Here is a 17,064-nt window from a genome sequence, read left to right on the forward strand (position 1 = left end):
TTTTATCACAGAAAACGATTATTTCTAAAAACTCCGGCCAAAGTGGAGATTTCTGAAAACGCCGGTTATCTGTTGTCGTGTCAACTAGGAGAAACGGGGTTTTAGGTTCTCTCTTGTCGATTCTGAGGATTCTGATCGGATTGCATGGCTTTATCCTTCTCCCTACACTGCCCCCCATAGGTTTGGCATAGATATGATGGCGCTCGCGGCGTATTTATGCGGGTGTGTGCACAATGTTATTATTGAAAACGGAGGAGGGGGAAATATTCGTTTCTCTAAATACCCAGCCATGTGTAAACGTGGCCTAATTCGAGACGTATTGTGGTAAAAATAGCAACAGATAGCGCTAGTAGCTCACGGAGTGCAACCATTTTACGTCATCCGAATAATGGCGCATCAAATAGTTCAAAATATGTATAAAACGATGTGATTTTTGATGGCTTTTCTACAACATATTTCAGTAAGAGGCATCATTCAAATATCCATTATAAAGGTTCAAATATCATAAATATGCAGATTTAAATATGTCAAAGCATATCTAATTTTTTTTCTGGACAAGCAAATGTTCTGCTTTGTAAGACAAACAGAACCTCAGATACTTCTGGACACCACAAACACACACTGCCGTTTGTCTCCACAGCCCACAGAGTAAAGTCCCCCACTTCCTTCCCTTTACACATCCTTCTCTTCACTTAGAAAGATTACATATAACATTATAATGTTCTATATCAAAGTGAATTAACAGTCATGTTCGATCAATCAATGTATTTATTGATTTAATATGGCTCAATGTAAAGTATTTAGCAGTATATCTTTTCCAGTATATTTTAATAATGACACTTGTGATCGATTCTGTAGAACATGTACTGTTGGGGAATCCGTAGTGAGGACACGACACCTGTACAATGGTTAGTTGGTCCAAAAACTACATGTGATTAATCCAGTTCTCCAGTAAAGAATCAACGTTATACAAAACCGAGTTATGTGTCCGTCATTCAACAGATTCCTATCAATTCCACTCACAGATCTCAAACTTTGACTTTTGACTTGACATTCAGTAAAAAAGTTCTCACTTCAAACATCGAAACAATCACACAAACGAACACAAACGAACACACAATCTCTCAGGTCTGAATGAACTCCACATATTCTCCTCAGGCTCGCTGCTGCTGCACTAAATGTGTATTTCAGGAGGAAGACGCCAGAAAACACGCACAAGTATCGCTGTGATCGATGAAAACAATACAGAAATGAGCCTGTCGCTTAATCAAACTGTATAAAGTGTGTGTGATGGTTGTGTGAATATGAGAAATACCGTGAACTGCTCTCCTCGCCTCAGAAGACTCGACGCTGAAACTAGTGATGTTAATCGTTCTCGTTCACTGAAATCCATCCCGCCTCAGCAGCGCGGCGCTATTCGCAGCGCATGCGCACTGAAACTCAATGACGGAAGAGACGCCGCGAGCGAGCGGTGACGTCATCAGCAGCAACTGTAAATGATCGAAAACGCGCCAAAATACTTTTATTTTTATTTATTCAACTTTTATTATTTTGGCCAATATTTAAGGTTTTAATTCAAGGTCTGAGAAAGCAAGTTTTCTTGAGTTTATAGAAAGTAGACTACTATACTGGCTGAAAAAAATTCCAAAGTATTTGCTTGGCCTATGGGGATTTCAATATTGCAATTGACAGTGTTCTTGATAAATGGCCACCTGGTCAACCCTCATCACTTAATTCAAAGTTTATTCAATTCATGGAGAGACTTGATGTGATTGATGATGTCTGGAGGACCAAATTCCCTTATACTAAAGCTTTTACCTGGAGCAACAAGGCTGCTTCTCACCTCTCTCGTATAGACTTTTGGCTGATCTCTAAATCTATTGACATTCATAGTACTTTTGTTGATATTCTTCCACCACCCCTAACTGACCATAAGGCTATTTTTATAAAAATTAAACACTCTGTTAGCGCTTTAAATTCTAGTAAATCATCACATTGGAAATTATAAAATAGTTCTCTATTATCTCATAATACCGTTAGACTAAAATTGAACTATTTCATTAGTCATTATTGGAAAAAAGCTGTAAGGGAACGCTCTTTTAGTAATAATTGGGAGTTACTCAAATTTGATATTGGTAAATTCATGAGAAGATTTGGGAATAACATGAGAATAATATATTATTATTATGCAATCTGCACTGTTGAGAGATTCTCTAAAGCTTCTGGTCTTTTCTTGAATTTGTCTAAATGTGAACTACTTTCAATTAAAGATTGTAACCTAACTATAATTAATAATATTCCAATTAAAGATAAGATATCTTATCTAGGTATCTGTAAAAATCAAATTGATAGAAGTGTATGTAATGTTTCCCCTATTATGGAGAAAACACAAAGAAAATGTTATTTAATTTCATAAGGAAAATGGCATACATTATATCAAGAAATCTGTTGTTTTAAAATCTTATTTAGATGGTGGCCTCAATATGTTTGACTTTACATTCAATAACACTCTTAAAATGAATTGGGCCAAACACTTTCTCAAAAATCCATTCATTCCACATTATATTTTCTCCAAATTTGGTGGTTTAAAATTTGTATTGCTTTAATTATAATGTTGAAAAAATACCAGCTAAATTATCTAAATTTCATAAGCAGATCCTTCTCGCCTGGTCTCTGATATACAAGCACAACTTTTCTCCTCATAAATATTTTAAATGGAATAACCGTGATAATCTGTATAAAAACAAATCTCTGTTCTTCCAGCGCTGGTTTGAGGCTGATATTTTGCTTGTGAGTCAGTTATTAAACGCAAATGGCCATTTATTCAACTATGAAGAATTCCTTAGTCGTTTTAACTTTCCCATTACCCCTAAAGAATCTGCTATTGTTTTTGATGCCATCTGGAGTTATTAGATTGCTTCAACATATCTCCTCTTCTTTACCTCCTCTAGATCCTAATGTTACAGTGGTGGGGAAATACTGCTTTTCATCACTTCTTCTAATAGATCGATACGGCAATTATTTCTGAATGAATGTGTATCAATTCCAAACGTCACAGTTTACTGGAATGCTTTTGTTCCTGATATTGTCTGGAGAAAGGTTTGGCTGATTCCGAATAGATATTTAATTACTACTAAGATAAGAGAAGTTTCCTTTCGAATTGTCCATCGTGTATATAATACCTTTCTAAAGAAATTCAAATAAGATATTGACGTAAACTGTTCTTTTTGTAAACAGCACCCAGAGACTATAGTGCCTTTATTTTGGCTTTGCCATTACTCTAAATCATTGTGGAAAAACTTTTGCCAGTTAGGATATTATTATTACTTATGAAGTTTTCTTGTTGGACAAGTTCTTTATGAATATTCTTAAGGAGCACACACTGACCTCCTCAAGCTTTTATTTTGGCACTTCCTGTTACCGGCATTTTGAATTAGCATATTAGTTAAATATTTAGTTTCAACCGAATCATTTAGATTCAACATTTAGATTTAGATTTAACATTTAGATTCAACATTTAGATTTAGATTTAATATTTAGATTTAACATTTAGATTCAACATTTAGATTTAGATTTAATATTTAGATTTAACATTTAGATTTAGATTTAACATTTAGATTTAACATACATACAGCACCAGTTTACATGCTGTAGATCATCTTATTCGGCCTATTTATTTAGTCCGTTTTTGTATAACCTATAGAAATAATATATTTAAATTGCAGTTTTATGAAAATTTAGATTAAAATAAAATTAACTTGTTTTTCTCCACTCATGGTAATCAATATCTGTCTTTGGAAAACAACGTGAGCTTTTGTTGTGCTTACATTTACAGCTAGTGCAAGCAGGGGGTGCGTATTCAAACCTTTTTGTTCTGAAATTGGGCACTCATCAGACAAACAGTAATAACCCAGCAAACATTGGTCCGACGGCAACGTCGTGTCCCTGGCCCAAAATAATTGCGGCCAGGACGTCATAAATCGGTAAAAATATGTAACACAGAACCTTTCCTAAAAATGCATTCAGATACATTTGTACATGTCTACAGTTGCATGTATAATTGTTATTTTAACTTTTAGCTCGTGTTATGTTTAGTGTATCGGGTGAGAGGACGTCACCTGGCGACGTCTTTTACACGTGCATTTATAGTCCATCATGACCCTCTATGAAATCCTTGTGAAATATGCAAAAGCTGCGCTTAATCCTCGCATGGTTAATACTGCAAAAATTAATGTAATTGCCCATGAAGTTTTTAAGAGGTTGTGAAGACGTCCACTGACGTCTTTTGCACGTCTAGTCAGGCTGTGAATACTATACGTCCACTGGCGTCGTTTGCACGTCTAGTCTAGCAAGACAGAATTATCAGGAATTATAATTCTTTATAAAATACACGATTTATGTAAATGAATATTTACTTTATCTTGTTTTTATAAATTATTCACAAAATGCCCAGTATAGTCAAGTGATTGCAAAGCCACTGCATTTTAGTCATTATTTTAACCTGTTATATCTTTATGAAAAACACAATTTATATACAAAAGAACATATATCTACTTTATCTTGTTTTTATATATTATAATCACAAAATGCCCAGTATAGTCAAGTGATTGCAAAGCCACTGCATTTTAGTCATTATTTTAACCTGTTGGACCTGATGTTTTCGTTGTTATTTTTTATGTAATGTATTTATATACAAAAACAGTAATATACCCGGTCACCATTTATGTCTGAATTGGATGTAATTGCCCAAACCATAAACTGTGCTGCCAAGATCTCGCGATACAACAAAATCCCGCGATAGGATAGATTATCTCGCGAGATGTTAACGCGTTCTCATATTTAACGGCTCTGGTTCTCCCTAGAACTTTGAACAACCACGAGGAGAGGACGGAGTTGTGTCGATAATATTATTAAAAATCTACTGTTTGGTAAGTACATGTTGTATTAGATTAACGTGCTTGAGGTTTACTTGTGTGACATGAATGAACAGAATGCCCACATTGTCAACTGAAATTTACTGAGTTTGGCTAAAATTAGCCAGTAGGCTAAAAGTAACTTTGAACGTATGCAACAACGGTATACCAATGATACAGTCAAAGTTATTACTGTAACTTATTAATGTAGCCTTTTGAGAGTTTCTTTCAAAAAGTAAATGATCTGAAATGGAATGAAATATTTAGCTGGATTTTAACATCTATGTTTTCAGTAACTGCTTTAAAAATAAAAGCAGAACATATTTTATACAATAAAATAAAATGTAATGCATGTTGATTACCTTTTTCTAATGTTTCATTCATGATTCATTCATCTTGTTCCATGTTTTTTTTTTTTTTAGCTGTAGACCATAAAAATATTTTGAAAATAAGTGCATATCATTTACCTCAAATTTATAGTTTTATTTATTAAAAATATATATATATATATATTCTCTTCCCTTAGATGCTGTGAAGAGGTGGAGCCCAAATGCTACAGACTCTGAAATTGATGCAGCAATGGCAGAACACCTGAAACAGCTCCAGGAACAGCTGGTGGATACATAAAATGAGCCAAACAATGTGTTTAAAGGGATAGTTCACCCCAAAATGAAAATTGTCATTATTTACTCAACCTCATGTTTCAAACCTGTTTTCCTTTCTATGTTATGCTAAACACAAATATGTTTGTAACCAAGATGTCGCTTCCCATTAATCTTTCTCCAATAATGGTAGTCAATGGTTGCTCTATTTGCTTGGTTACAAACATTCTTCAAAATATCATCTTTTGTGTTCAGCAGAAGAAAGAAACTCATACAGGTTTGGAACATGAGGGTGAGTAAATGAAAGAATTTTCATTTTTGGGTGAACTATCCCTTTATATAATACAGTATTTTGTAATTGGTATTTAGTTTGGTTAACAAATTTAAACATTGAAAAAATATTAAGAGACATTTTGGCTGTTCAAGATCAATAAAATGTGCTAAATCAGAACATGCTTCTTTTTTTCTTATGTCCACAAATAATGTGTTCTTGTTTGTGATGCACACGTGATTAAAACGTTTTATTGACGGTCAGGTCTGACTGGACCAATTTTGGACCTTTTTAGAACCTTTGTCAAGATGTGTAAACCTCAAGACTTGATTGCCTTTCACGATGTTACACAATGTGTGTGTGATTATTTTAAATGCAGGCTTATACACTTAAATTATGCAGCAACACATTTAAACACACAAATGACGACGCATTTAGACGTCCAGAGACGCGCTGAAGAGACGTGGAATTCACGGCCAGAAAAGACGTGGAATTCACGGCCAGATGACGTCAAAGACGTCGGTTCAACTTCCATTTTGGAACTATTTTTCAACCATGACGGGACGTGTCGGACGGACGTCTTTTCAACGGTCATTACACGTCCAAATGTTTGCTGGGTCGACGCTGAAACTCAATGGCGGTAGAGACTACTAACCAGTATGGCAAGCCATATTAGCATATGCAACTATGGCAAGCCATATTAGCATATGCAACTATGGCAAGCCTTTACAACTGTGTGTTGACTATCCATATTTATTTTGACTAGTCATAATTATAATTTGACTAGTTAGAATGCAGAGATGGGAAGTTACGAAGTACAAATACTTAGTTATTGTACTCAAGTAGATTTTTCAGAGATTTTTACTTCCCAGCAAACAAGGGACGTCCCCCGGACTTTTCAAACGTCCCCTTAGGTCCGCTTTGCAACGTTCCCGATCGGACGTTCCGATAACGTTCGCATTTGGTCCCCTTTGTAACGTTCGCTGACGGACGTTCCGATAACGTTCGCATTTGGTCCGCTTTGCAACGTTCCCGATCGGACGTTCCGATAACGTTCGCACTTGGTCCCCTTTGTAGCGTTCGCTGACGGACGTTCCGATAACGTTCGCACTTGGTCCCCTTTGTAACGTTCGCTGACGGACATTCCGATAACGTTCGCACTTGGTCCCCTTTGTAACATTCGCTGACGGACATTCCGATAACGTTCGCACTTGGTCCCCTTTGTAACGTTCACTGACGGACATTCCGACAACGTTCGCATTAGGTCCGCTTTGTAACGTTCGCTGACGGACATTCCGACAACGTTCGCATTAGGTCCGCTTTGTAACGTTCGCTGACGGACATTCCGATGACGTTCGCATTAGGTCCCCTTTGTAACGTTCGCTGACGGACATTCCGATGACGTTCGCATTTGGTCCGCTTTGTAACGTTCGCTGACGGACATTCCGATGACGTTCGCATTAGGTCCGCTTTGTAACGTTCACTGACGGACATTCCGACAACGTTCGCATTAGGTCCGCTTTGTAACGTTCGCTGACGGACATTCCGATGACGTTCGCATTAGGTCCCCTTTGTAACGTTCGCTGACAAACATTCCGATGACGTTCGCATTAGGTCCGCTTTGTAACGTTCCCGATTGGACGTTCGGAGGACGTCCGCACTTGGTCCCCTTTGTAACGTTCGCTGACGGACATTCCGATGACGTTCGCATTTGGTCCACTTTGTAACGTTCGCTGACGGACATTCCGATAACGTTCGCATTTGGTCCCCTTTGTAACGTTCGCTGACGGACATTCCGATGACGTTCGCATTAGGTCCGCTTTGTAACGTTCGCTGACGGACATTCCGATAACGTTCGCATTAGGTCCGCTTTGTAACGTTCGCTGACGGACATTCCGATAACGTTCGCATTTGGTCCGCTTTGTAACGTTCGCTGACGGACATTCCGATGACGTTCGCATTAGGTCCGCTTTGTAACGTTCGCTGACGGACATTCCGATGACGTTCGCATTTGGTCCACTTTGTAACGTTCGCTGACGGACATTCCGATAACGTTCGCATTTGGTCCCCTTTGTAACGTTCGCTGACGGACATTCCGATGACGTTCGCATTAGGTCCGCTTTGTAACGTTCGCTGACGGACATTCCGATAACGTTCGCATTAGGTCCGCTTTGTAACGTTCGCTGACGGACATTCCGATAACGTTCGCATTTGGTCCGCTTTGTAACGTTCGCTGACGGACATTCCGATGACGTTCGCATTAGGTCCGCTTTGTAACGTTCGCTGACGGACATTCCGATGACGTTCGCATTTGGTCCGCTTTGTAACGTTCGCTGACGGACATTCTGATGACGTTCGCATTTGGTCCGCTTTGTAACGTTCGCTGACGGACATTCCGATGACGTTCGCATTTGGTCCGCTTTGTAACGTTTGCTGACGGACATTCCGATGACGTTCGCATTAGGTCCCCTTTGTAACGTTCGCTGACGGACATTCCGATGACGTTTGCATTAGGTCCGCTTTGTAACGTTCGCTGACGGACATTCCGATGACGTTCGCATTAGGTCCACTTTGTAACGTTCGCTGACAGACATTCCGATGACGTTCGCATTTGGTCCACTTTGTAACGTTCGCTGACGGACATTCCGATGACGTTCGCATTTGGTCCCCTTTGTAACGTTCGCTGACAAACATTCCGATGACGTTCGCATTAGGTCCGCTTTGTAACGTTCCCGATCGGACGTTCGGAGGACGTCCGCACTTGGTCCCCTTCGTAACGTTCGCTGACGGACATTCCGATGACGTTCGCATTTGGTCCACTTTGTAACGTTCGCTGACGGACATTCCGATAACGTTCGCATTTGGTCCGCTTTGTAACGTTCGCTGACGGACATTCCGATAACGTTCGCATTAGGTCCGCTTTGTAACGTTCGCTGACGGACATTCCGATAACGTTCGCATTTGGTCCCCTTTGTAACGTTCGCTGACGGACATTCCGATGACATTCGCATTAGGTCCGCTTTGTAACGTTCGCTGACGGACATTCCGATGACGTTCGCATTTGGTCCCCTTTGTAACGTTCGCTGACGGACATTCCGATGACGTTCGCATTTGGTCCGCTTTGTAACGTTCGCTGACGGACATTCCGATGACGTTCGCATTTGGTCCCCTTTGTAACGTTCGCTGACGGACATTCCGATAACGTTCGCACTTGGTCCCCTTTGTAACGTTCGCTGACGGACATTCCGATAACGTTCGCATTTGGTCCCCTTTGTAACGTTCGCTGACGGACATTCCGATGACGTTCGCATTTGGTCCGCTTTGTAACGTTCGCTGACGGACATTCCGATGACGTTCGCATTTGGTCCCCTTTGTAACGTTCGCTGACGGACATTCCGATAACGTTCGCACTTGGTCCCCTTTGTAACGTTCGCTGACGGACATTCCGATAACGTTCGCATTTGGTCCCCTTTGTAACGTTCGCTGACGGACATTCCGATGACGTTCGCATTAGGTCCGCTTTGTAACGTTCGCTGACGGACATTCCGATGACGTTCGCATTAGGTCCGCTTTGTAACGTTCGCTGACGGACATTCCGATAACGTTCGCATTTGGTCCGCTTTGTAACGTTCGCTGACGGACATTCCCATGACGTTCGCATTAGGTCCCCTTTGTAACGTTCGCTGACGGACATTCCGATAACGTTCGCATTTGGTCCGCTTTGTAACGGTCGCTGACGGACATTCCGATGACGTTCACACTTGGTCCCCTTTGTAACGTTCGCTGACGGACATTCCGATAACGTTCGCATTTGGTCCCCTTTGTAACATTCGCTGACGGACATTCCGATGACGTTCGCATTTGGTTCACTTTGTAACGTTCGCTGACGGACATTCCTATAACATTCGCATTTGGTCCGCTTTGTAACGTTCGCTGACGGACATTCCGATAACGTTCGCATTAGGTCCGCTTTGTAACGTTCGCTGGCGGACATTCCGATGACGTTCGCACTTGGTCCCCTTTGTAACGTTCGCTGACGGACATTCCGATAACGTTTGCATTAGGTCCCCTTTGTAACATTCGCTGACGGACATTCCGATGACGTTCGCATTTCGTCCACTTTGTAACGTTCGCTGACGGACATTCCGATAACATTCGCATTTGGTCCGCTTTGTAACGTTCACTGACGGACATTCCGATGATGTTCGCACTTGGTCCCCTTTGTAACGTTCGCTGACGGACATTCCGATAAGGTTCGCATTTGGTCCGCTTTGTAACGTTCGCTGACGGACATTCCGATGACGTTTGCATTAGGTCCCCTTTGTAACGTTCGCTGACGGACATTCCGATAACGTTCGCATTTGGTCCATTTTATAACGTTCGCTGACGGACATTCCGATAACGTTCGCATTTGGTCCATTTCATAACGTTCGCTGACGGACGTTCTGAGGACATTTGTCCGGGCCAGTTTGCGAACGTCCCTATTTCGTCCCTCACCTGCCATTTCCATGACAACACTTGCAAAATCCAGTCGCCCATGCGTTTGCTATCATCACTTTGCAACTAAACTAAAATATAAATGCCAATATTTGCATTAATTAAGTTCTAAAAATGTTAGTGTTTTAATGTTAAGATAATAATTTTTTTATGTTACTTCATGTAAATTCTATCACTAATTAAAGATGTAATAAAATCACGAGTCTGTTATAATAATAATAATAATAATATTTATTTATAGAGCACGTTTAAAAACAGCCAGGGCTGACCAAAGTGCTGTACAAAGCAGAAAAAATAATGCACAGGACAATAAAAAATAAGCTATTAACAATCAGGGAGAATTAAAAGCAAGAGAAAATAAAAAAGTCTTTAAAGAAGATTTAAATATGGAGACGGAGGGAGCCAGTCTGATATAGTCAGGCAGACTGTTCCAGAGTTTTGGGCCAGCAGTGGCAAAAGCACGGTCGCCTCGTTTTTTGAGTCTGGATCTAGGCACGATAAGGAGGCAGTGGTCACTGGATCTCAAGGCACGAGAAGGTTTGTACAGACGGAGCAGATCGGTCAGGTACTGAGGGGCCGAATTGTTAAGAGCTTTATACACAAAAAGTAAAATTTTAAAATCAATTCTAAATTTGACAGGTAGCCAATGAAGTTTGAATAAGATAGGGGTGATCGATTCATACTTGCGTGTCCCAGTGAGGAGTCTAGCTGCTGCATTTTGCACTAGCTGTAGGCGAGAGAGAGAAGACTGAGATAGACCAAAATAAAGAGAGTTACAATAGTCTAGTCGAGATGTTACGAATGCATGAATCACTGTCTGGAGATTACTCTGAGTTAGAAAAGGTTTCACTTTAGAAAGTTGGCGGAGGTGAAAAAAGCATGACTTTACGACGGCACTGATCTGTTTCTCAAATTTTAAGTTGTGGTCAAACAGGAAACCCAAATTTCTTGCACAGTGGGTTTCATACGGTGCGAGAGTACCACGGTCGACATCATACGTGCAGTTTTCCCTGGGGCCGAAGATAATTATTTCTGTTTTATTTTCGTTTAGGTTTAGAAAGTTACTTGAAAGCCAAAGTTTAAGTTCGCTTAAGCAGTCAAACAGGGGTTGTAGACCATTTTTATCGTTTTGTTTTAAAGGAAAGTAAATCTGAGTATCGTCAGCATACAGATGAAAGGATACTCCGTATTTGTTAAAAATGGAAGCCAGAGGTACCAAATATAAAATAAACAATACGGGCCCGAGGATTGATCCCTGTGGGACTCCGCAGTTCAAAGGTACACTAGAGGAGGATTGATGCCCTATACGGACGCTAAAACATCTGTTGGTCAGATAGGAGCGGAACCACTGCAATACTGTGCCTCTAAAGCCCACGGATAACTCCAGACGTCGCAACAGGACCTCATGATCAACTAAATCAAATGCAGCACTCAAATCTAATAAAACTAGAGCCAGTGATTTCCCAGAGTCAGTTTCAGTGAAAATATCACTTGAAACTCTTAAGAGAGCAGATTCAGTACTGTGTAAAGCTTTAAAACCAGATTGAAATGTTTCATGGAGGGAATTTACAGATAAGTAAGATTGTAGTTGAATCAGTACAACTCTCTCAATGATTTTCGAAATAAAAGGTAAGTTAGAAATAGGACGAAAGTTACAAAGAGCGGAAGGATCGAGATTGATTTTTTTAAGATACGGCGTCACCACAGCAACTTTCAGACTGTTTGGGAAGGCACCAGTTGACAGGCATTTGTTAATTAAAAATAACAGGCCAGGACCAACTGTGGCCATGATTTGTCTCAGGAAAAAAGGTGGAATAATATCCTGTGGACAGATAGTAGGTTTTAAATGACCAACAATTTCGTTACATGTGTCCAGATCAATCGGCTTAAACTCAGACCAGATGGAGGGACATAATGGATCAACATGTGTATATCCAGAGTTAGACAAGTGAGATCTTAAGGTTGTGATTTTATCAACAAAGAACCTCCCAAAGTTGTCACAGAGAGCAGTAGATGGCTCTAAAATGGGATGCACAGAGGGATTTAAAACTGAACTAATAGTAGCAAAGAGAACTTGAGGTTTATGACAATTGTTAGATATGAGTTCAGAAAAATGTTTACATTTTGCAGACTTTGCGGCATTCTGAAATGCCTTGTAGGCGTTTTTCATGATTTCATACGAAACCTGCAGATGGTCCTTTTTCCATTTGCGCTCCGCCTGTCTACATACCCGTCTAAGGGTACGTGTAGTGTCAGTGTGCCAAGGCACAGGTGCAGGCTTGTGGTTTTTATACTTCAAAGGCGCAATAGAATTCATAATGTCTGAGCAGGTGGAGTTAAAAAGATTAAGATGTGCATCAGCGTCCAGGTTGTGTAGGGTAGAATTAGATTCCAGGGAGTTTCGCACATCATGATAGGCTGTGGAAAAATCTTCACTGGAGCGTTGATTAAGACAGCGTGTTAAACGTGCCAGCGATGGACTTTTAAGTGTGCGTCCAGGCAGAGGAACAGTAAAAAGTACAGGCATGTGGTCAGAGAAAGATGCACTGCTGATTTCTATATCCGAGATAGAGAAGCCATGGGTTAAAATCAAATCAAGGGTGTGGCCGTGGATGTGTGTTGGACCAGAAACCCACTGAGTAAAGTCAAACGACTCGATCATATTTTGAAAGTCAGCGGAGTATGGTTTGGAAGTACAGCAAACATGAATATTGAAATCACCCAGCAGTAATATTTTGTCATGCCTGATAACTAAATCGCCCATTAGTGCAGCAAGCTCACTTAAAAAGTCCTTATTTTGCAGAGGAGGACGATAAATTAGAGCTATGGAAATGGGGTTTACTAAGACTAATTGTAGCAGTTGTACCTCAAAACTGTGGTAAGAGCCAGTAGAAAGAGGTCTACAGTGAAGTGAGTTTTTAAAAACAGTGGCGAGACCTCCGCCGCGGCCAGACAAGCGCGGGGAGTTTAAGAAATGACAGCCGCGAGGCACCAGTTCCGAAAACGGAGATAACTCGCCAGGCTTTGTCCAAGTCTCGGTGACACACAAGAAATCCAGCGTTTGAGAGGTAAAAAAGTCATTTAAGATAAAGGTTTTATTTACCAAAGACCGGGCGTTGATGAGTGCAAACTTCAGTCGCGATGAAGCAGTCACTGGCTGTGTTTCTCGGCACAGCGAGCGAAGATTGTAAAGATTAGCTCCACCACGACGACGGTGACTGTAAATCCGAGCAGGTGCGGAGAGGAATCCGGGTATGATAGGGCGCAGCCATCGAGGGGGGCCATCCAGAGAAGACTGGCCGGTGGAGGAATTGTAAGCAAACTCCGATCCCTGTCGGAGCAAGGCGAGGTGCGGATCGTAATTCCATAGAAGGGCTGATCTGAGTCGTACAGCGATGCCACCGCGCTTGCCACGCCTTCTCCGGCGTCTCCGGCGCGGTAGATCGGCTTGGAGCTGGCACGGGTATGCAGGAAGGAGGGAGTCTGTTTTCACCCGCTATAATTTAAACATCAAAAACATGATAATTGATTCAGTTGAATATGAGCTACAATTTATAAAGGCTATTCCACATGCACGAAGAGGTTCCAGGAGCTCTAAAAGAACGCATCGCCCAAGGAAAACGTGAAGAATGGAAAATTGCTGGAAAGAAAGTGGAAAATAACACAGGTAAGACAAATAAAAGTATCCTAAACATTTACCTGTCAAACTGTTGGTCAGGCGAAGGTGACTGGTTTTATTAAAAATAATTTATTTTAGGAAAAATATTGTTCTAATTATTGCACTTAAGACTGATAGCACATACAGATCAAATAACAAAAAAAAATTGGAGAAACAAGCAAGTGACGATCAAATCATAGGATCAAATGACGTCATTCCTTATGGTAACGTTACGCGGTTTGTATCACAGTCTATGGTTTGTATCCATGGCAACGTTCAGCTGCGTAGTGAGACAGTTAACGGTTCTCCTCAGACGCCACCTTGTGTTTTCTCTTTCGTCTGTCTGAAAGGTATTTTTAATTTTTAGATTATTATACATTAGTTACCATAACCACTGTCCATCTTTAAATTATATGAAAATGTTACCTTTAAAAACGTTTGCTGAAGTTGTCCGCAATGTACCGCTGATAACCGTTATGCTAACACTACGAAGCTAACGTTATATGTTAAGCTGAAATGAGACAACGTTATATTTCACATATGGATATAAAGACATATAAAATCATAATACTACTGAATATGTTCATTTTGTTGTTTTAGGTAGATGCCAAAAGGGGGAGAATTGCCATCGGATTAATCCCACAGCTGACGAGAAACACACACACACAGCTGCCACTGCATTTGAAGACACACACACACACACACACACACACGGAAATAGCACCTTTACAATTGTTTCAATATTTCCTTACACCGTGTCTGTTTTCTTTGGTTAGCCAGAAGTAAAATAAAATAAAATGATATTCAGGGGACTAAACGCGAAAGTCCCATAAACGTCCCGAATGGCTGCTGGTAGTCCTGGGAACGTCCTCTTGAACGTCCGGAGGACGTCTTCGCGAAGGTCCGCAGCCAGGACATCAAGCGGACCCTACACGGGGACGTTCGGGGGGACGTTCGCACAGGCCATTTAGGGGACCTTTTTTTGTTAGCTGGGTTTAGGCCTACTTTACTATTTATTTTTGTGCTGACTTTTTACTTTTACTCCTTTCATTTTTAACACAAATATCGGTACTTTCTACTCCTTACATTTTACAAAATTGGCTTCTTTAGTTTCAAATCATTTCAGTGGAGTTATCGTTATTATTTTTCACGTCATCAATACCGAATTCAATCTAATTGGATGGGAATCAGAGCATGTGAGCGGAGTGGAGCGGGAGCGAGCGGAGAGCGCGAGCGGGCGGATCTTGGACAGAGCGCAGAGCGGCATTTTTAAAAGGAAGGAGCGTTGCCCTATTTCCCGCTTCAATTTCGCTCCGCTCCGCTCACACCACGAGTCTGAAGCATGCTCAGTCAAGCCTGACCCAGAATCCATCTGTGTCTACTACAGTCATCGTGTGCTACGTGAACACGCTGAGAAGAAAATAAAAGGTTAGCAAGTTGAATAGGCCTACTGTCATTTGTAACAAAAGTGTAAAGTAAATATAGCGTAATATTCAAACAAATTCGTTTTGTCATTCAAGTAGGCCTAATGGTTCGTTTTATTTAATTTGTGTCGTCCGTGAATTTGTATTTGATAGAGCGAGAGGAGGAGCAGCAGCAACAAGAGAAAAAGGTTGAGGAATTCAAAAGTTTCTTCGCTGCACGCAAAGGCCCAACCAAAACAAGGGAGAGAAAAAGAGAGCTGGATGTAGCATTTTTTAAAATGATTTACATGGACTATGAACCGCTGAGTAAAGGAGAACGCGAAGGGATGCAACACTTCGCCAGCGCAGCTCAACCGGGCTACACACCCCCATGTTACAACACCGTACGGGACACGCTCATGCCACATGCCCTGGAAGAGATGGAAGCCAAACTGCAAGACCTACTGCAAAATTGTGATGGGCTCGTTCTGTCAGCAGACATTTGGACCAGTAGAAGAGGCCACAGCTTCCTTGGCATCGTGGCCAGTTTCATTGATGAGATGTTCCGGGGGCACACGGTTTTGTTGAGCTGTGAGCACATACAAGGGCACCACACCGCAGATCGTATTTATCAGAAGTATGAAAGTGTACTGAAATATTGGAACGTGCAACGACGTGTGATTCGATTCGTCACTGACAGTGCCAGCAACATGATCAAGGCGTTTAACCTCCTCCCTGGCACTGAAGAGGAGGCAGAGGGTGAAGTGACCGCAGATGCAAGTAGCAGCGCAGAACATGAAGAGGAGGATGAGGGACCACCTGCGCCCTCGCAAGTCCATGTGGAAGTGATAACCACTAATGTAGAAAACTATGATAAATCAGTACTTTACTGTGTCAAATTTACATCTGAGATGCCCCATTCACATGCTTCAGCTGGCGATCAAAGACGCCGTTAACGAGCACGACAACATTAATAGGCTGTTAGTGAAAGTCGGGCACCTGGTGAAAAGTGTACGCCAGAGCACCCTGAACACAGAGGAAACAGACCAAAAAACTTGGATAGTGGGCAGCTGATTATTTTTCTCTCCTCATCAGCATCACACTCTTTTTCTCTTTGTTTTTATCTTGCCCTGTCTCTTCCCCTCCTAAAGCTGAGCTTTGACTGATATAGGCTTTTCATTTTTGTCTCTGTCAGTGAAGAAAGTAAACATAGGGTCAACTGATAGGTTGATTTTGCCTATGAATCATTTTCTCAGACGCGTTTATTTACTGAAAGCTACTAAAGGTAATTAAGTTTATTAAATGCATTCACAATATGTAGGCTACACATTTATTATTGATCTTATGCCTAATACAGGGCCGTAGACAGGGCTTTATAATCACAGAGGTCCTAAATTTGAGGTTGGTAGGGGGTTCAAATTTTTTATTTCTCTGATATGTGCATTTCAAGACGTTTGAAGACCAAAAAAAAAAGGATAAGCAATAGCTTTAAAACCATGTCAGTGGGCAGATTATTTGTCAATACCTGCTCTCTTCTCATCTCCATCACTCTATCTTTTTTCTCAGTCTCTTCATCCCTTTCTCTTCCCCTCCTAAAGCTGAGCTTTTTTAATTTACTAAAGGCTACAATTTGTATTATATTCTCAATATGTACACATTCATTATTAATCTTGTGCCTAACTTTCTTGTGGGCTTTGTTAATGTTTCTTGTAAACTAATT

The 17,064-nt window shown here is 40.9% G+C and overlaps 1 protein-coding gene and 1 long non-coding RNA gene across 4 annotated transcripts in view; one reads left to right on the forward strand and one right to left on the reverse strand.

The window, feature by feature from the left end:
- Positions 1–17,064, reverse strand: part of LOC130105983 (uncharacterized) — a 257,444-nt gene that overhangs the window by 193,627 nt on the left and 46,753 nt on the right. The gene's annotated exons all lie outside the window — the stretch shown is intronic.
- On the forward strand, positions 7,400–8,240 carry LOC130106001 (uncharacterized). The gene is made up of 3 exons (XR_008809692.1): positions 7,400–7,500; positions 7,651–7,800; positions 7,951–8,240. It is a non-coding gene; the product is annotated as an uncharacterized LOC130106001 (long non-coding RNA).

The sequence above is a fragment of the Rhinichthys klamathensis genome, unplaced genomic scaffold (assembly GCF_029890125.1).
Source record: "Rhinichthys klamathensis goyatoka isolate OS25496 unplaced genomic scaffold, OSU_Roscu_1.1 h1tg000331l_1, whole genome shotgun sequence".
In the NCBI taxonomy this organism is placed as follows: Eukaryota; Metazoa; Chordata; class Actinopteri; order Cypriniformes; family Leuciscidae; genus Rhinichthys; species Rhinichthys klamathensis.